General features: G+C 44.9%; 1 protein-coding gene across 7 annotated transcripts in view; it reads left to right on the top strand.

Annotated features, from left to right (window-relative positions):
• SGMS1 (sphingomyelin synthase 1) overlaps positions 1-20409 on the top strand; it is a 290635-nt gene that overhangs the window by 5989 nt on the left and 264237 nt on the right. Inside the window, exon 2 of one of the 7 annotated variants that reach the window (XM_027111918.1) lies at positions 9304-9383. The exons of the other annotated variants lie outside the window; for them this stretch is intronic. The gene's annotated coding sequence lies outside the window, so the exon portion shown is untranslated. The remainder of the gene's footprint in view (positions 1-9303; positions 9384-20409) is intronic. 7 annotated transcript variants of the gene reach the window in all.

Raw genomic sequence — 20409 nt, 5'->3', positions numbered from 1 at the left:
AAAGTAATGTGTTGTTTCGAGGAGAATTTGAGCTTGGGCTTTTTAGTCTGAACATTAGAGGAAGGCAGAGTGCAGGGGCTTGGGGGACAGATGTTGTTTCAATCTCTGTTCTCCATTCACTGACCTTGAGTGACACTGGGCAAGTTCTCACCTTTGGTGGCCCCAGGTTCCTCCTTCCTCAAGCTAGATCCCAGCAGCCTCCTGTACAAGGCTGCTGAGCTGCTGAGGCCTTTAAATGAGATAATGTAGGAGAGGCAGGGAGTACAAATCTTGAAACATTTGCTGCTCAGTAAATGTTGGTGTAACACCTCCCCTAATGCTGGCTTTCAATAGCAAAAGCTTCATACTTTTATGCTACTTCTTAGAGACTGATAAACAAAGAAGTGTCAGAAAAGCAAAGTGAATAAGCCAACCAATTAACTGTGTAACCCTCTCCAATTCTGTACATGTAAGTCCATGCTTCTCCCTAATTTTGTGGGGTTTCACAGAAAGTATGGATACTTCCAAAGAATGTTACAGTCCAGTAGGGAAGAAAAGACCAATGTGTAAGAAACAGAGAACTCTATGTGACGGATGGCTTATAATTAAGGTTAAGTGGTGTGGTACCAGGGGAGTTATGAGTAGGGAGAAATGCTGTTCTGTGAGAGTTTTTTTTTCTTTTAATTGAAGTATAGTTAATCTATCATGTTGTGTTTCAAGTGTACAGCACAGTGATTCAGTTATACATACATATGTATATATATATTTTTTCAGATTGTCTTCCATTATGTTATTATAATATACTGAATATAGCTCCCTGTGTTATACAGAAGATCCTTGTTGTTTACCTACTTTATATATAGTAGTGTTTATATGTTAATCCCAAACTCCTAATTTATCTCCCCCTCTCCTGCCCCCCACTGCTATCCCCTCTGGTAACCGTAAGTTTGTTTTCTATGTCTGTGAGTCTATTTCTGTTTTGTAAATAAGTTCATTTGTATCATTTTTTAAGATTCCACTTATAAATGATGTTATATGATAATTGTCTTTGACTTACTTCACTTAGTATGATAATCTCTAGGTGCATCCATGTTGCTACAAATGGCATTTCATTTTTTTATGGCTAATATTCCACTGAATATATATACACACACACACACACACACACACACATCACATCTTCTTTACCCATTCATCTGTCAATGGACATTTAGGCTGCTTCCATGTCTTAGCTATTGTGAATAGTGCTGCAGTGAACATTGGGGTACATGTATCTTTTTGAATTAGAGTTTTCTCCGGATATGCCCAGGCGTGGGGTTGCTGGACCATATGGTAACTCTATATTTAGTTTTTTTTTTTTTTTTAACAAATTTATTTATTTTTGGCTGTGTTGGGTCTTTGTTGCTGCGTGCCAGCTTTCCCTAGCTGCGGCAGGCGGGGGCTACTCTTTGTTGCAGTGCACGGGCTTCTCATTGCAGTGGCTTCTCTTGTTGCGGAGCACGGGCTCTAGGCGCGTGGGCTTTGGTAGTTGCAGCACGCAGGCTCAGTAGTTGTGGCTCATAGGCTCTAGAGCACAGGCTCAGTAGTTGTGGCACACAGGCTTAGTTGCTCCGCGGCATGTGGGATCTTCCCAGACCAGGGCTTGAACCCGTGTCCGCTGCATTGGCAGGCAGATTCTTAACCACTGTGCCACCAGGGAAGCCCTATATTTAGTTTTTTAAGGAACCTCCATACTGTTCTCCATAGTGGCTCTACCAATTTATATTCCCACCAGCAGTGTAGGAGGGTTCACTTTTCTCCCCATCCTCTCCAGCATTTATTATTTGTGGACTTTTTAATGATGACTGTTCTGACTGGTGTGAGGTCATACCTCATTCTAGTTTTGATTTGCATTTCTCTAATAATTAGCGATATTGAGCATCTTTTCATGTGCTTGTATGTCTGTATGTCTTCTTTGGAGAAATGTCTCTTTAGGTCTTCTGCCCATTTTTTGATAGGGTTGTTTGTTTTTTGATATTAAGCTGTATGAGCTGTTTGTATATTTTGGAAATTAATCCCTTGTTGGTAGCATCCTTTGCAAATATTTTTCTCCTAGTCCATAGGTGGTCTTTTCATTTTGTTTATGGTTTCCTTTGCTGTGCAAAAGCTTTTAAATTTAATTAGGCCCCATTTATTTATTTTTGTTTTATTTCCATTATTCTAGGAGACAGATCCAAAAATATATTGCTGCGATATATGTCAAAGACTGTTTTGCCTATGTTCTCCTCTAGGAGTTTTATAGTCTCTGGTCTCACATTTAGGTCTTAAATCCATTTTGAGTTTATTTTTGTATATGGTGTTAGAGTATGTTCTAATTTCATTCTGTCACATGTAGCTGTCCAGTCTGTGAGACTTTGACTTGAGTAGAATTAGATTAGGGGGGAGTGAAGGGGCCTGAGAAACCAAGTATCATTAGCATTTCTGTCCAGGGCTTTGGGAGCCTAGTATTGAACTCCATGACAGTGGATTGTGTGCCTAAATTTAAGTGTCTTAAAAATCATTGCTTTGGAAACAGTGACAACAAGTGGCTAGTAGATACCTAGGTAACTAATAGCTCTCTGTCATATAATATAGAGGTTAAGAGCACTGTTCCTGAGTTCAGGTCTTGGCCTTACCATTTAGGAGCTGTAGGACCTTAGAGAAGTTATGTAAACCTTATGTGCCTCAGTTTCCCTAATCCTCATTGGTGGGTCTCATAACAGCAGGTACCTCAGAGGTTGAGGACTGTAAGTTAACCTTTGTCACGTGCTTAGTTCATGGCACAAGGTAATCACAATATAAATGTTAGCTGTTCTTATGACTACTTTTGTTAACATTCATTGCGTTCCTCCCGTTATCTCCCATGAGGTATTTGAGGCCTTATGCCCCAGAGTTGTTGGATGTCCAGAAAGACTGTCAGAGGCACAGTACTGGAGAGAGGATCCTTTTTCTGCAGGTTGCCGGGCATGTGGTGGGCGCTCAGTTGTAGACTGAGCAAGTAAATGCTTGACAGACAATGAAGCCAGGTGCTGTCTCTCGGTCCTGAATGTCCTCATTCAGGTAGCTAGTGTTGACCTTAAAAATTATGGTTATTTTACTGGCCAAAGTGGGTTTATTTGGGAATAGCAGAGAATTGCAATTCAGGACAAGTAAGCCATGGCAAAAGTCATAGGCAAGCCCAACAAACAAAGGAGAGTAATGTTATTCTATAGAGAAAAAGGAGGAAGTTGGAAAGGGTTGTTTTGAAGGAAAGTCCATTGGAAAAAAGGTGAGGGTTGAGGGTGATGATGGTTTCTCCTTGGCTAAATTGCTGGGGTAGTCGATTTCTTGTGGGAGGTGCAGTGTACATCTTTTCTTCTTGGGGCCTGTAATTGGTGATTCTTTCCGATTGATGATTCTTCTGCTAGGGTGTGTAATTGACAATTCTTTCTGAAATTAATATCCAGTGGTACTGCATGGGTGCTCCCCCTTCAGGCCTTCTGACTCCATTTTAGTGAGGTTTCCCTTTATTAATTTTCACATCAGCATGCAGGAAGCAGGTTTTATTTTGCTGTATTCCTAGTTCTGATTTGACCTTTTGGCAAAGGTGTAGTAATCATAGGGATTCACACTTGTTGAGGATGAACCACATGCCACACTGTCTAAGCCTTTTCCCTTTTGGACAGTCCTGTAAGAGGCATGTTATTATTATCTCTTTTTAGAGGTGAGGAGAGTGGGGCACGAGTAATTTGCCCAACAAAGTAGGAAGGCCCTGAAAGCGTTTAGTGTCTGGGGCCTTTGCCAGTTGACAAAAATTACCAGAGTAAGTGCTGTTGGTGGGGCGCCATTGTGGTTACCTAGGATTGTGAAGCACAGGTTAGCCCAGCAGGGCATTCCCATGACCTTGGAGGTTTCTCAGCCTCCCTTGATAGTTCTCAGATTTCAACAGATATTAGAATCACCTGGAGTCTTGTTAAAACACCCTGTGCTGGGCCCATCCCCACCAGAGTTTTTGAGGCAAGTAGCTTGGGGTGGGACCTAGTAGTTTACATGTCCCAGGACAAGATGATACTGATTCTGCTGGCCTAGGACCCCTCTTTGAGAACTACTTCCATAAGCAGTACTCATGTCATTGAAGAGCCAGCGGCTCCTACTTCTAGTTACAGTCAGGTGAGATGATTTCAGATTGAGAAATTTTAAATACTGTCCACCTCATGAAATAAAAACGGAACTCACATGGTCCTGTTTGTCTACGCCAGCAGAGGGATGTCTGAGTCAGGGCAGTGCAGAAATTGCTTTCTGTCCTTGCCAGTGCTTGTGCCATGGGTTAGATGGATGATAACCCGGGGTGGAGAGAAAATTTGGAAATGCAAGTCAAGATTTATTAGAAGCATGAACTGCCGTCAAATGCATCCCGCCTTAGGAAGATGACCTGAGTTTGTTTTTGTTTATAAATTTATTTATTTATGGCTGCGTTGGGTCTTTGTTCCTGCGCGCAGGCTTTCTCTAATTGCGTTGAGCGGGGGCTACTCTTTGTTGTGGTGTACGGGCTTCTCATTGCGGTGGCTTCTCGTTGCAGAGCATGAGCTCTAGGCACGCGGGCTTCAGTAGTTGTGGCTCGCAGGCTCTAGAGCTCGGGCTCAGTAGTTGTGGCACACGGGCTTAGTTGCTCCGCGGCATGTGGGATCTTCCCGGACCAGGGCTCGAACCCATGTCCCCTGCATTGGCAGGTGGATTCTTCATCACTGAGCCACCAGGGAAGTCCCGCCTGATTTGTTTTTATTTTGCTGTTTTCCACCTTCCCCACTCCCTGCCATAGGCACAAAAAAGGCTTTGTGTCCACTGTTTAACCCTGTGGGAAAATTTAGGCACAGAGAAATTAAAAGTGTATGAAGATACATAGCCTGACAGTAGAGTGACAGAAGCTAATCTTATTTGACGGGGCTAATTGTAGTAGAAAACTGTTTGTAGGAAGGCACTTAAAAAAAACAAAGAAAAGAAAAGAAAAAGAAGGGCTGTGTACCTGTCTCTAGCTGTTGTGAGGTAAAATAGCTACCGTGTGTCCAATTATAACACAGCCTCACACACAGGAAGCCCTCACCAAGCGCCGTCCACTGTTACTCCAGCCAAAGTTTTCTGTTGTGCAGTTGAGACTGCACTTCCCCCATCTGAAGAATGTTACACATAAAACTGAGGAATTAGAAATTTTTAGAATTGAAAGGTTTTGTAGGAAATGGGGACTTAGGATTACCTTAGGATTACAAGTCAATTGTATCTAGGAAGAAATGTTCCAGATTTTCCCTGTGCCAGTTGTCACGGCTCTCCTGTGACCCCAGTAGCCGGGATTAGCTTGTGTGCTTGGTGAGGGGATGTGGCAGGGCAGAGAGAATGGGGGAGGGCCAAGGGAAGACTGGGGAGGGCAGACAGGCCTGAGCGTATACGCCAGACCTCCTCAGCCAGGGATTTACAGCGGCAGAGAGTGAACACACGGTGAGGGTCTGTTATGGGCCAGACCCCTGTTAGGCCTGGAGATATAGAGACGAGTGAGATGGGGTCTGGGTTCCTGAGGGGTCAGTGGGGGAGACAGACATGTACACGGATAAATGTCATGACCAGGTAGTGGGTGCAGTACGGCAGCTGCACACCAAGCACCCTGGGGTGGGGCGGGAGCGCTGGATGGGGAGGTGGCCTGCTCCCAGCTCCCTGTGTGACAGCGCACACGACAAGGTGACTAACACCATAGGCTGGCACAGGTGGACCTGGGACTCGTGTATTCCGGCTTTGTTTCCTTCTTTCTTTTGGTTTTGGGATTTCCATTTTGAGGGAGAGAATTCTGACCGCAGAGAGGAGTCTGGGCACATGGGCACTGTAAGAATCCAGAGCTGGAAGTGCCCTTCCAAACCACTTAGGAGGTCAGAGGGGCACATTCTAGTTTACTTTTTTTGTCTTTGACAACTGTGGCTAATTTTTCGCTATTTCCTAGGAACGTAAAACCTGCAGAAGATTAATGCCTTTCTATCTTTAAGGTACATCAGCTTTTAAAAGAAAGATTCTTTATTAAAAGCAAGGTTTTATTTGCCCTTAAGTCTTGGCAAAGTGCTAAATTCCACTTTCAGTTTTGTTTCAGTGGTTTGCCACTTCTCACTTTCCTTCTTCCCTCTTCCCCCTCCTTTCCTTAATACCCTTGCAAATACCGCGAGCTAAGGCATAGTGCCAACACTGTGACCTTGGCAAACTTGGGCCTCGGCTTCCTTATCTGTAAGTGGAGAGTTTGGATTAGCTGACGCGCATAGTCACCTGGTCCCCACATCTGTGAGTCCTGTGACTAGGGGACACCTGTAAAGAGGGGCTCACGAACTCCATTTCATCAGTTGTTTATTCTCCTGTTAATAAAAAAGAATCTTATTTCAGAACCGCCTTCCCCAATCCTGTTAGTTGCACGTCTAAACCACTTTCTAGAAGCAGCAGCAAGTGGTTGATTCTTCACTGTGGTGTTTCCCAGCCTGTGATTGATGCCCCTCCTGGCAGGCTGCCTCTATTACAGGTGCACGGTGTGGGCTGTTCAGTGTTTTAGTCACAGGCGTACTGTGTGGATCCGGGAAGGAGGTTAGGACGGGTGACAGAAGGACAGACCTTAAGGGGCGATCAGCCTGAGGTTGTGCGGTGGGGTGGGTAATGCTCAGGATCCCGACGGAGCTCCCGAGTCACAGGGCAGGTGAAGGTTAGGGCTGGGAGCAAAGGTCCCAGGAGCAGAGAGGCGGAGAGAGAGCTCGAGAAACCATCCCTGATGGAGCGGGAGAGGGGCGGCTGAAGGGGATTCCCCCCTCCAGCTGTGGGGGCAGGAACGGAGGCTGGGGACATCACCAAGGGGAGAGAAAGCGCAGCTGGGGAGAAGGGAGCCGCTTCCTGCAAACACAGGCTGAGGGTTTGGGCTGAAGTCTGAAAAGGGGGTGGGGTGCCCATCGGCCTGAGGCCAGAAGGGAGGAGTTCATTGCTCCTAAGGAAATCAGGAGGGAGAGGGACAGGCTGGGTGGGTGGAAGAGGAGAGGACGGCCCGATGGGCATCGTGCTGGGATCAAAACGGTGTCGTGAGAGAAACATCTGCGTGGGGCGATCCATGGCCTTCAGCCCGAGCCAGGCTGCTCTGGTCACCTGAGACCGAGAGAGCAAGTGGGGACACGTGTGGCCGTCCTTTTGGGCCACTGGCTTTCTCTCGTGTGAAATGGGAATAATCACTACGTCGCAGTGTTGTCCTTCTGAAGGCCTTTGGTACGTGCCTGCGGAGGTGACCTTGGGAGATGGCAGCAGTCTGAGAGGGAGGGGATAGTTTCCAGTTTCCCTTCCACTCTGTGGCCAGTGTGTTGACCGTTCACTTGACTAGGTGGACCGTGAATGAGACTTTAAGAGATGGTGCCCTGGGACTGTCCATCTGTCCCCAACTTTGTGGCCGTGTGTTGTTGAGATTTTTATCACGTGGTCTCTCATCCGATCCCTTACATTTCTTCCTGATCTTATCCCAGAGCCTGTCCCTGTTCTCCTGGCTGCGAGTTCAGTCTCTGCACCCTAAGATCCCAAGTGCACAGAATGGCCCATGTGTGTCATGGCTCTCTGTGAAAGTCTTCGTGGTGGCCTCAGTCTCCAGCATGCGCCTTCAGACTCACTGGGACCAGCATTTCTGACTTGGATGAGGCTGAGTATACAAGTGTGGACAAAGCAAAGTCTCCATGTGCATGGAGTTTTCTTGGTGATGGGGCAGACAGGACAATCAAGTCAACAAATGTGAGGCCCGCCAGGGGGTCAGGAGGCAGACCCTCAGCGAGCCTTGTAACAGCTCTGCACCCACGCACACGGTCGGTCATTTGACATTTGCAGTACTGCTACTGTTTGTGTAGTGACACCTGAGTTCCTTTGGAAGGCCCTGCAGAGTTAGCAGCAGTTGTGCTGGGCTGAGTTCCAGGTTTCCATCGGGGCCCTGATCATGGCTGGCTTTCCCCTCTCTTTGATTTTAGAGACAGAGACAGGGTGGTGTGAACACCCCCAGGAATATCTCAGGCCTCCTTTTGACCGTTTGTTTGAAGGCCCGATGAGTGGCCCAGGGGGTTCTTACTAGGGTCCATGGATGGGTTTCATGAAGCCATTGAAATCCAGTTTATCATTCTGGGTGTGTGCATTTTTCTGGTGAGAGTGTCTAAAGCTTTCATTAAATCCACCAGGAAGAGCTCTGAAATGTTTATTTCTTTATTTAGGCCGCACGGCCCGCGGGATCTTGGTTCCCTAACCAGGGATGGAACCTGTGCCCCCTGCAGTGGAATCGCCAGGGAAGTCCCTGAAAGGTTTATTTTTATGCAAGTGGATGAAAAGATAGAATTGGGCCATTGAGAGCTTCTCTTTATTGCTGTCTGTCCCCTTTGTAGAGGAACTAACGTGATGTGATTTGCCTAAAGTGAGGAGGCAGACACAGGCCGAGAGCCTCAGTGCGCTTATCTGGGACTTGCCATTTCTGTGTCTTATGGTGGGACACGTTCAGTTATTCTTCTGAGAAAAAAGAGAACCAAAATGATAAAGCTGGCATCATGGAAGACCAGCCAACTCAGTGTGAGAGAGCGCGGGAGGTGTATGTGATGCCGCAATGTGGTTTTGTCATCCACTCAGCAGGAGGAGAAGGCTGGGTCTCAGGAAGAGAGCAGAAGATGCTTCTCAGATTTCTGAGTCTGATGGGCACTGACCATAGGTCTGGAGAGGACAGTCTAGGACTTTGGCTGTTGATGTCAAAGGTACCTGTTTTAGGATATTCCTCTGCTTGAGAAGTCCATAATAGTTTATGTAAATAATAAAGTTCATGACAATTGTCCTTCAAGATGAGGAGGGTATGGAGGGTAGCTTTTAAGAGGGAGGGCGTTGATACCTACTATTTGATCCAGCAGTTCTACTTCTTGGGGTTTATTTTAAGAAATAATTAAGACCATTATTCATCCCAGAGCTGTTTGTCATAGTGAAAAGTTGAAAACCTAAGTATACAACAATTGGGGGTTGGTTAAACAAATGACATATATCCAAATAATGGAATACTTGGCAACCCTAAAAAATAATATCCAGAGGAATATTCTTAGAAAGTTGTTCAAAAAACATTGTTATGTACAAAAAGTTACATACTGCCTTTGTGAAAAATAAATTATTCAGAAAATACTAGTTGGGTGCCTACTATGAGCCAGGAGCCCTGCTGGACGCTGGTGACAGAGTGATGAGCTAAGCAGTTATGTTTCCTGCCCTCAATTAGCGTACAGTCTACTAGGGAAATAGTCAAGCCATATTGACTTTCTCATAAAGTTTTATAAATACTCATAGGAGGACTCCAAAAACAGTGACTCCTTAACAGGCACGTTCAACCACCTGTGAAGTCCAATCAGGTATGTCTCTGTATACTTGTTACTGGCTACATCCCTGACCTGAAATCACTGATTTCTTAGAAAGCTTGAGGTAAGTCACTGAGATGTGTTACTGACACTGCCTTACTGTCTGTCTTCCTTTCTCCCCTGCAGTTCGAGGCTGTGGTGGGAAGGGTGGTGGAGGCACAGTCATTTTGGGAGTGGGGGATATTCCCGCCCTACTTCCTGGCTTCTGTCCTCAGTGCTGTAGTCATCACAAGCCTTGTCACCAGCTCACCTGGAATTGCCTCTTGTTCACTGTCGCCTCTCGTGGGCCTCACATTATTCTGACTTGGGCCCCTGACTTGTCATCTGTGGTGTTTGCAGCCACGTGGAGTAGTGCTTCATTCTTAGAAATCATCTAGTTTAAATCCTTTTTTGGAGCCTGGCGAAGCCGGGACTGGAATCTGTGTGTCCTGCCTGCCCGATGGACATCTTTTCCACTAGGCAAGAGCATGGCCATTCCTGGTCACCACAGCGAGGGCTCTTCCAAGCAGGTCTGCGTTAAAAACCACATGCATTTCAAATCGGTGACCCCACAAAACTGCAAGAAAGCTTAATTCCTTCAAAGGCAAAAGGGCAGCAGATTTCTTGAGGAAGAAGAAATGAACCATCGTCTCTGCTAGCATGGCTGCTTGTCACAGTATGGAGACCAAGTTGAATTGGTGTTGGCAGAGTTTGGCAAGCGTGTATAAGGGCTGTGTTCTTAGCCAAACTTTGGGATCTTCCACGGTGTGCCAGCCATGTTAGCTCCCGGGATCCACACAGGAAGACGACGTGGGGGTCTGCTCTCTAGAGCCCCTCTCTTGAGAGAGCAGTGGAGAGATGGGCCCCATGACAATACACTGCAGTCTCATGCTGTGTGTACTAGTGACTGGGACTCGAGAATTTTGGCTAAAATGTTCAGGAAGGCAGTCCCTGGGGAGGGCGGGTTTGATCTGGACCCTGAGGAGGGGTGGGATTGCCAGGGGCACCGCTGACGTCAGAGTCCACGTGAGGGCACCTCCTGTAGACAGGCAGTGCATGGCCTGGGCTGACTGTTCAAGACCTCGCGGCGTTTATTTGCCCTTTAACCTAAATTTTGGCTTTTTTAAAATTTATTTATTTATTTATCTATCTATCGCTATGCTGCGTGCTTGCGGGATAACCACTGTTGTTTTTTTTCTTTTTTTTAATTTATTTTATTTTTGCTGCGTTGGGTCTTGGGTCTTCGTTGCTACGCGTGGGCTTCCTCTAGTTGCGGCAAGCGGGGGCTACTCCTCGTTTTGGTGCGTGGGCTTCTCATTGCGGTGGCTTCTCTTGTTGCGGAGCACGGGCTCTAGGCACATGGGCTTCAGTAGTTGCAGCACACAGGCTCAGTAGTTGTGGCTTGTGGGCTCAGTAGTTGTGGCTTGCGGACTGTAGAGCGCAGGCTCAGTAGTTATGACGCATGGGCTTAGGTTGCTCCATGGCATGTGGGATCTTCCTGGACCAGGGCTTGGACCCATGTCCCCTGCATTGGCAGGCGGATTCTTAACCACTGCACCACCAGGGAAGCCCCACCACTATTGTTTTGATGTATATACCTCCCATCTTTTTTTCTGTAAATACTAGATGTGCACCCAAATAGTAAAATAGTATTATTTTAACCAAATCTTAAAAGGAATAGTATTGCCAAAGCTAAATCTCAGCAGTTCTAGAATTGACTTCTAGGATACAAGTATAAATCTGAAATTTTATAAAAGTTATTAGTAATGCTATTATTAAAATCATAATAGAGTTTGGCATTATGGTATAAGAACTTAATTTCTTAGCATGTATGATCAGTATAGTGAACATTTGTGATACTGGGTACATATGGACTTTCAGGAGGTGGAGGAGGGAGGAGCAAGGCTTTTATTCATGTATTTTATTATTTTTTAATTTTTTTTCATTTATTTATTTATTTATTTAGGGCTGTGTTGGGTCTTCGTTTCTGTGCGAGGGCTTTCTCTAGTTGTGGCAAGTGGGGGCCACTCTTCATCGCAGTGCACGGGCCTCTCACTATCGCGGCCTCTCCTGTTGCGGAGCACAGGCTCCAGACGCGCAGGCTCAGTAGTTGTGGCTCACGGGCCTAGCTGCTCCGCGGCATGTGGCATCTTCCCGGATCAGGACTCGAACCTGTGTCCCCTGCATTGGCAGGCAGATTCTCAACCACTGCACCACCAAGGAAGCCCTTATTTGTTTTATTATTTATTTATTTTGGTTTTTGAATTATTATTATTATTTTGGCTAGCTGTCAATATGAGACACTGTAAGTGGTCGTTCATCTCCAACTTACTAAACTTTTGACCAATAACTGACTTCTCTCCTCTTTAACTCCTGGACCTAAAGATTTCCTTGGTGATGATGATGCAGTTTCATTTGAAGTTATCCCTCACCCCAGCTTAGTGTGGTGATCAAAGGAGAATATGTCTGGGTAATATCAGAAGCACAAATAAGATCGTTGCCCTTATACAAATTTTTCCCTGATATTTTGGCCTGTGATTGCTGCTTCATGTAACCAGCTGAGAGAATAACACGTCCTTAAGCCTGGGCTCTGGAAGTGTGGCAGTGGAGTAGTGTAATTGGCTTTTAAGATAACAAAGCTGTTTTCCAAATCTCCATCTTCATCTCAGCTTTCACTGCCTGCACACCAATTTCAGCATCTCCCCTGGGGAAGAATGACAAAAGAATCTTTACAGAGGTAATATGTGAGAAATGTTTGCTCCTTCAAGGCACCTCAGTTCCTAACAATTGACTACTTTCGCTACAAGCAACCCTGGGTTGTCAGTAAGCATGCCCTTTGATATTGTTAGTAAGCATGCTATGTCGATGCTGTTATCTGCAAAGTACAGTGTTAGAAGTTTCTTTTATTCAAGCAGCCTTTTCAAATATGTAATAACCAGCCATCCACCCTGTCTTTGAACGTCTCGTGTAAGTACACGACAAAATCCCTTGGGTGTCACGTAGTTTGCCTTTGGGTGGAGGAGAGTTTTATTCTGAGTTACATCTGGAATGCTCACCAACATTTGGAAATGAATCTTTGGATATTATCAGAGACTGTTTGAAAGATGTGCCTTATTCATATTACTGATGTCGCCATGCTGATGTGTAATCTACGTGGTAATGCAATCACTGATCACATTGTCAGTCCAAGGATGCCAGAAATGACATTTGAAGAAAGCATTCTGCTCTTTGGCCTTCCATGTCGAAACCAAAGGTGGGATTTTGGCCAAGTATGGAAACTGGAGACAGTTTCAGTGGATCCTTAAATAAACATAGAAATCTCTATATATTTTATTTTTATAGGTTTAAAATTATAATATTTCCAAGATGTGACTGTTCCAAATCTATAATTTGCTTTTAAAAAGTACAAACATTTTTCATTTATTATTCTGTTTTAATTATAGTAAAATATACATAACATAAAATTTACCATTTTAACCGTTTTTGAGCATACAATTCAGTCACATTAAGTACATTCACACTGATGTGTGACCGTGATCACCATCCATCTCCGGAAGTTTTTCATCATCCCACGCTGAAACTTTGTGCCCATTAAACGATAGCTCCCCATTCCCTCCCCACTCCAGCCCCTGGCAACACCATTCTGCTTCCTTTGTCTATGAATGGGACTCCTCTAGGGACCTCATTTAAGTGAAATCATACAGTATTTGTCCTTGTATGTGGCTTATTTCACTTAGCATAATGTTTTCAGGGTTCATCCATATTGTAGCTTGTATCAGAATTTCCTTTCTTCTTAAGGCTGAACAATATTCCATTGTATGTATATACCACATTTTATTTATTCGTTCATCTGTTAGTGGACACTGGGGTTTCTTCTACCTTTTAGTTATTGTGAATAATGCTGCTGCTATGCAGCATTTATTTGAGTTAAACGTCTTTAAATAGGATTTTTTTTTAATAAGGAAAAATCTATGCCTTCTTGTGGTCAGTTTTATCAGAGGGCTGCCATGTCCAAGTTAGGTCCAGGAAATGCCTACCTCACAGACATAAAAACACCCAAGCACTTTCAACAGTGTTCAGCTGAAAGCTTTAGTATTTGCCTGAGGTCAAGAGAGCAGTTTCATAATATTTCTGTGCAGCCTCAGCAGCGAACTTGGCAGCAACCTCGAGTGAGGCCTGTCAGGGTTCTTGGAAAACAGCCTGGTGTTTTCATATCTTTTGCCCTGATAGCTTCTGCCTGTCAGTACGTCAAGAGGGAAAATATGACAATAGCCTTGGTCCCTCAGCTCAGTCTTAGCTGGTGAAATTCTCATCCGAGCCCTTTCTGGATATGCAGATATGATTTACTTCAGCGGTTTGCTCTTCTGTGAGCCTGTTTCCCTGTGTGTCTGGGAGGGGAGCTAAGGGTCTGGGCTACAAGCTGTGTGCAGCCAGCTAGCACTCTTGATTTAAACTTGTATATTTTTCAAATCTGTGTGGCAGGGGAGGCCTGGTGGAGAATACAGAGCGGCAAACTCTCCCCTGACTCCGTGCGTGCGGTGGTCCCTTGGCTTAGTGGTGCATGGTCACACTGCAGTGACGTCTGAGGTACTTTTTTCTGGACATGTGGGAAACTGAGGTTAGCTTTCTGTTTTGTGGTAAGAGAAGTGAAATGTTTTGTTCCTTTACAGACTAGATAAGAATCGAATATGATTAACCGTGGTTTAAACAAGGCCAGTCAAGTCTGTTTGCTTATGCTGCCCACATTTTTTCAAGGCACCTGACATATCTGCAGTGGAGGCCTGTCCATGAGTTTACTGACGGCACCATGGATTATAGTTTTATACTAAAAGTCTGTCTTCTTGCTGTATGATTTTTCTCTTTGTTTAATCAAGTTTTGGCATCTCTCTGGGTCTTTTTACTGATATGTATGTATATAGATTTATAGAGTTGTGGAGTAGATTTTAAAAAGTCCTTGATTTAAATAGGTGTCCTCTGGAACAAAATAACAGACATGTTTGATCCTCAGTCATACAATTTATATATTTAGTTAGTCACTTTTGGCCATCAGTCAAATATTCTGCTTCAGGGAATAACTGTGATACTATCTGAATAAATTGTTTGATTCAGAATGCAAGATATAATTAGGGATGTGTCTCTTGGAAAAAAGATAATTGGGGTCTTTTTGTATCATTAAAATTTTGAGTGTAGCTAACTAATCTGGCACTGCGTCAGGTATCTAGGCAAACAGTTGCCAGTTTACAGTTGAAGTCTACTTTACATTAGGCACTTGGAGGCCGAGTGGGCCTGCTGTTTCTGAGGTGCAGAATCTGCTGTACTGTGGCCCTCTGGTAAGTCACAGTGGTGGTTCTGCATGGGCCAGAGCAGGTGGTGGTGGGGATGTGGCAGAGATGTGGGGCTCCTGCCTGTGTTCCCCTGATGGACCGGGATACCAAGTGATCTGCGTCTTCACTGCTTCCGCATGCGCTAGCGGAGATAGGGCTCCACTCTCTCGGAGGTTACGATCAAAAGAGGAATACGAGCAAATGTCTGGAGGCTGTTTATACTCAGCGTGCCTGTATGTATCTTCCATCCTCTACTGAGCCCCCTTTTCTTTTCTTTTTTTTTTTTTTTTTGGCGGTACGCGGGCCTCTCGCTGTTGCGGCCTCTCCCGTTGCGGAGCACAGGCTCCGGACGCGCAGGCTCAGCGGCCATGGCTCACGGGCCCAGCCGCTCCGCGGCATGGGGGATCTTCCCAGACCGGGGCACGAACCCATGTCCCCTGCATCAGCAGGCGGACTCTCAACCACTGCACCACCAGGGAAGCCCCTGAGCCCCTTTTTATCTGAATCTTCCCTGATCGCTCCACTGAGATGGCCGTTCTCACCTTGCTTCTGACCCTCTGACATCGAAAGCTTCTTCATGTTCCTCCTTGACTGTCGTGGAGCCCCCTTCTTTCACTTCTTTTTCCCTCTTTGGGTCTTTGGGACTCCCTACATTTCTGGTTCTCTTATCTTGCCAAGAGTTCCTTCTCTGACTCCTTCCCTGGTACCTCTGCCTGATCCGTATGTGTGAATGTTTCTCGAGGTTCAGCCCTCAGTCTGCTTGCTGAGCAGGTCTGTGCAGGCTTGTGCAAGGGGACACTTCCCTTTATTGGAGGCGGGGTGGCGAGGGTTGGATCCACCGGGCAGAAAGGACTCTGATTGCTTACAGTTTGGGAGACGTGGTCAGAGTAGTAGAGGTCCTAAAACTCAGGCTGTGTGGGAAGGAGTGATGGAGAAAGTGCAGAACCTTTTTTGCACTGAGACCTCTATTTTAGGAGTAAACTCTAGGAGTCAGAACTATTGATGTATAGATTAAATCTGATCGTTCCTATTTATCTTTCCCATTTTCTGATTTGTATTTCATTTCCAGATTTGTTAATGTGACTCCTACTGAAATAAACAATGGCCTGTATTTCAAATTTTATGCTATTCTTAATGTTTCAAAATTCAGTCAATAATAAAATCTCAACCTGCTCACATAGGCTCTAGTTTGTCCTGTTCCTCTGTAGACACGTAGAGGACAAGTTTTGTACACTCTCCACAGTAACAAATGATTACAGTTAAATAGTATTAGAAATTGACTTTAAGAATTCAATTTTTTCTCTCATAGGTTTGTTGCCAGTTGCTTCTTTAAGATACATTGAAATGTTATGGCTGTTTAATTTAAAATAGTTACACAGCATTTCTTTTATGACTGTAGAGGTCTGCACAGCTTAGTTTTCTCTACCACTCAATTTTATTTATTGCTTTGAGTTAACATTTGGAGGTACTGTTTCTGATACCGTATACCTCAAGACTGTGGTTTCTTGGATTTTTTTCTTTTTTTTTTTAGTTTTCTGAACTGCCTGGTAGATGTCTTCTTTATCAGATTCCCTTGTTTGTGGAGCCCAGAAGTTTATGAAAAATGAGAGAGGGGATATCAGATATTGGAAGGCACACAACATGGTGTAGTGAAAAGGCTTTTGAGTCTTGGCAGAGGTGGGTGTGGGTGCCTGCTCTGTCCATCACAGACAGTGGGATGTTGATCAGATTACTTGAGTTATTTGAATCTTATTCCCTCATGTGTAAAATGGGGATAATAATGCTCATCTCACAGGTTTGTTATGGGGTCATGTTTGTAAATCCCAACCACACTGGTCGGCGAGTAAGTGGTAGTGGTTATTACTGGGACTTCCTCTCCCGAGGCTAAAACGTATTGGAAAGTGATTAGATTTCTGTTATTTTCTTTTATCATTTACCATTTCAGAGAATATGGAGGTAGAAATGAGGAAAGTCTAGACTGACTGAGAACCTCATTTTATTGTTGGATTGAATTCTTATCGTCTAAATTTGTACGTTTCTGTCTTTCCCCTGATTGCTTTTTCTGCTGTGGGATATGGTGTTAAAAACAAAATAGGGGGGCTTCCCTGGTGGCGCAGTGCTTGAGGGTCCGCCTGCCGATGCAGGGGACACGGGTTCGTGCCCCGGTCTGGGAAGATCCCACATGCCGTGGAGCGGCTGGGCCCGTGAGCCATGGCCGCTGAGCCTGCACGTCCGGAGCCTGTGCTCCACAACGGGAGAGGCCCCAACAGTGAGAGGCCCGTACCGCAAAAACAAACAAACAAACAAGAAAACCCAAAATAGTTTACAGTAAGATTTTTCTCTGTCTAGAATCTTTGTAAATGAATCAGTCCTACTAGCCAGTTCCCTCCCCAGGGAGTGGAGGCTTTACCTTTATTTTTTTTCATTTTTAAATGTTTTTATTATGAAAATATTTTGAACATTTAGAAATATAGAGAATAATCTAGTGAACATATATACCCAACCCTCAGTTTTATCAAATGTTTGTGTTTGATGTGTTTTGGTATATATATGTTATTATTATTTTTGAAACAAATATCTCATCTCCACTGGACTGTAAGTTCAGGGACCTTGCTGTCTGGTGCTTAGGACAGTGCTGGGTGAGGGGCAAGCTCCAAATAAACACTGTGTGTTCTTCTCCAGGGCCTTGCCCTCCCTTCTTCCCAGAGGTAACACTGTCACGGATAGGATAGCAAGCCACTGAGGAGGAAAAAGTATCATGCTAGGTTCAGCCAGTGATACAAATGTGCGTAAACTCAGGACTGCCCTCGAGGAATTTTTGTGCCATGATGTAAGATAAGATAGATGAATTCAGAAATAGCTCCTCTAGAAACCAGAACATTCTCCCTGCATTTGCAGGGCCACAGAGTGGCTGGTTATCAGAAGTAACTGTTGGGATGAACTTTAAGAAGCAGAGATGGGGCTGGGCTTTCTAAGCTGACAGAACAGTTGAGCCAGAGCTCAGCAGTGGCAGCAATTCCAGGGATTGGAACTAGGTAGTTCAGGGTGGCCTGGACTCTGTTCTCGGAAGGGAGTAGCAAAAGAAGAATAAAGCGGCCACAGAACAAGACTATTGAGCTCTTATTACATATAACTAATAGTACTAGGTCCTTAATGGGCAGCATAGCGTATTAGATGAAAAACCGACCTTCTGGAAGCATACCATCCTGGACTGAAGTTTAGTCCCCTCTTTTTCTGGCTGTGTGGCCTGAGGTAAGCCACTTAACCTCTCTGAGCTTCAGTCCTGATGTGAGGGCCGTTCTCACTTTGGCTACTGAAGGTAAGAGCACTGAATTGAGTTCTTTTTTAAACATCTTTATTGGAGTATAATTGCTTTACAATGTTGTGTTAGTTCCTGCTGTATAACAGAGTGAATCAGCTATACATATACATATATCCCCATATCTCCTCCCTCTTGCGTCTCCCTCCCACCCTCCCTGTCCCACCCCTCTAGGTGGTCACAAGGCACCGAGCTGATCTCCCTGTGCTATGCGGCTGCTTCCCACTAGCTATCTGTTTTACACTTGGTAGTGTATATATGTCCATGCTACTCTCTCACTTCGTCCCAGCTTACCCTTCCCCCTCCCTGTGTCCTCAAGTCCATTCTCTTCGTCTGCGTCTTTACCGAATTGAGTTCTTGCCCAGACATTCCATTCTGTTTTAAGAAGTCATCTTGCCTGTGGGCATTCGAAATAGGCAGCTAAATGATGAGAAGTGTGACTTTTTGGTTGGTCACAAATGTACAGAGTGACCTCATGTACGTGAAGTCACGTACAGAGTGACAGTACAAAGGGAACTCAGCTTGCCTGCCAAATCTGCACTTCTCTAGTACCTTGTGAAAAGACCGTCCTCTTCTAAGTCATCAAGACCAGAACCAGGGAGGCACCGACAATTCCTTCTCCTTTACCCCTGTGTCCCTCCAGTCGCCAAAGCAATGTCATTTTACCTCTTTATTATCTATTGTATTCATCCACAGTCCCAGGCCCTCATTGCTTCCTGCCTGGATTTCTGTATGTACAGCTCTCCACTTTCTGCCCTGTCTTTATTCCATTCTCCCAACTGTTGTCATAGTCCTTTACCTCAACTGCAAGGATGACCATGTGAGTCCCTGCTTAAATGTGTCTGTGGTTCCCATTGCCCTTAGGAGAAAGCCTGAGCATCATTTGAGCATGAGTCTCCATTGTTTGTCCCTTGTCATCCTCACTTACTCTTTCCCTTCCCTAGTGGGTCCTGCTTCCATGTCTTCTGCCCACTTAGAAGATTTTTCCCCTGCTTGGCTCATCTTACTTACTCTCATGTTTCAAGACTCAACTCAAGCATCACCTCCTCTGTGAGGAGCACCGCCTTCCTAAGCCACCCAGGGGGCTGGGCTGGGCTCCCCCCCCACCGCTGCCCCGCTGCCCTGCTGACGCCTGCCTCTGTTATTCCACCAAGCGCACTGGGTTGGGATGGGCCACTTAGCTGTTTCCAGAGTGAACGCACTTGAGAGCACAGCCTGTTTTGTTAAAAAAAAAAAAAAATCTCATGCTTCTTCATGCCTAGCCTGGTGTCTGACACATATGAGACTCTCGAAAAAGATTAGTAGGATATACACGGATAAGAAATTACTTTTTTATCTTCCTGAAACCAGGAAGACTGAAGCTGGGTAACAGAAGCTTTCTTCCTTCCCACCTTTCTGTCTGTATCCATTCCAGCATCTGCTCAACAGCCCAGCTGTGATGGAAGAGAAGCATATGGTTGACTTGAAAGAGGCAGTTGGGATGTGACTGCATGTAAAATATATTCACCTGCGCCCACCCCGTACAGGATGGCAGCAATGACACCTCATATTTGTCCTTTTATTTGCATTCTTCTCCTTAAGTGTCGCCACAGACGTGATCTCATCTGGTGCAAGGGGCTGGTAGCTTGAGTGCTGGATGGGAGCTTGCGATAATCCCAGCTTTGTAGATGCAGAAACGGAGATAGGGGCGAAGAAATTTGCCCAAAGTTAGTGAGTTGCTAGTGGCGGAAGAGACCAGACTTTGAGCTGAAGTCGTCTGCCCTTTCTTCTCTTTTATAACCGGCAGAACTGGGTTGTATCAGATTGATGTTTTCACCTATCATCATTGAAAAGGAAGATGGGCAGAAGAGGTGGTGTAAAAAGTGTTCTGTGTATTAATTTTGCTTGCAGGTGTACTTTTTACCTGTTAATTTCCCTAATCTTCCTTCAGTTCTGGTTAAGTGCTCAGGGTGGTGGTGTCACTGGGTTCATTTGGCTGAAGTAGCTGAGGCCCATTAAGTGGTGTTCTGCGGCCTGCTTTGGGCAGAGATGAAATTGTCACACTTCACTTGGTCAGTTTGGGAATAGTATTGACTTCAAACAATTTTCCTGCTTCACAAGCTAATAAAGTGACAACAATAAAAGCTTAGTCCTTCTTAAATTGTACTCTTTACGTTCTATTAAATCCTTTAAAATGAATTTTTTTTTTCCGTTCTGGAATTGTGGAGTCTTTGCGTAAACTTATGCAGGACAAGGAAATGGCTCTCTAGCATTCAACAATCACATTGTTAGCTTCCAGGAATTTATATATTTTGAAAATTGCAGCCTCTGAAGTGGGCTGTTGCAGGGAAACCACACCTACATGTTTAAATTAAATTCTGGGCTCCTGAAAGCAAAGATGAAGGCAGAGTGAGATTGA

The sequence above is a fragment of the Aethalodelphis obliquidens genome, unplaced genomic scaffold, assembly GCF_003676395.1.
Source record: "Aethalodelphis obliquidens isolate GAN/ISIS:26980383/991018 unplaced genomic scaffold, ASM367639v1 scaffold11, whole genome shotgun sequence".
In the NCBI taxonomy this organism is placed as follows: Eukaryota; Metazoa; Chordata; class Mammalia; order Artiodactyla; family Delphinidae; genus Aethalodelphis; species Aethalodelphis obliquidens.
This window is presented reverse-complemented; position numbering and strand designations above follow the sequence as displayed.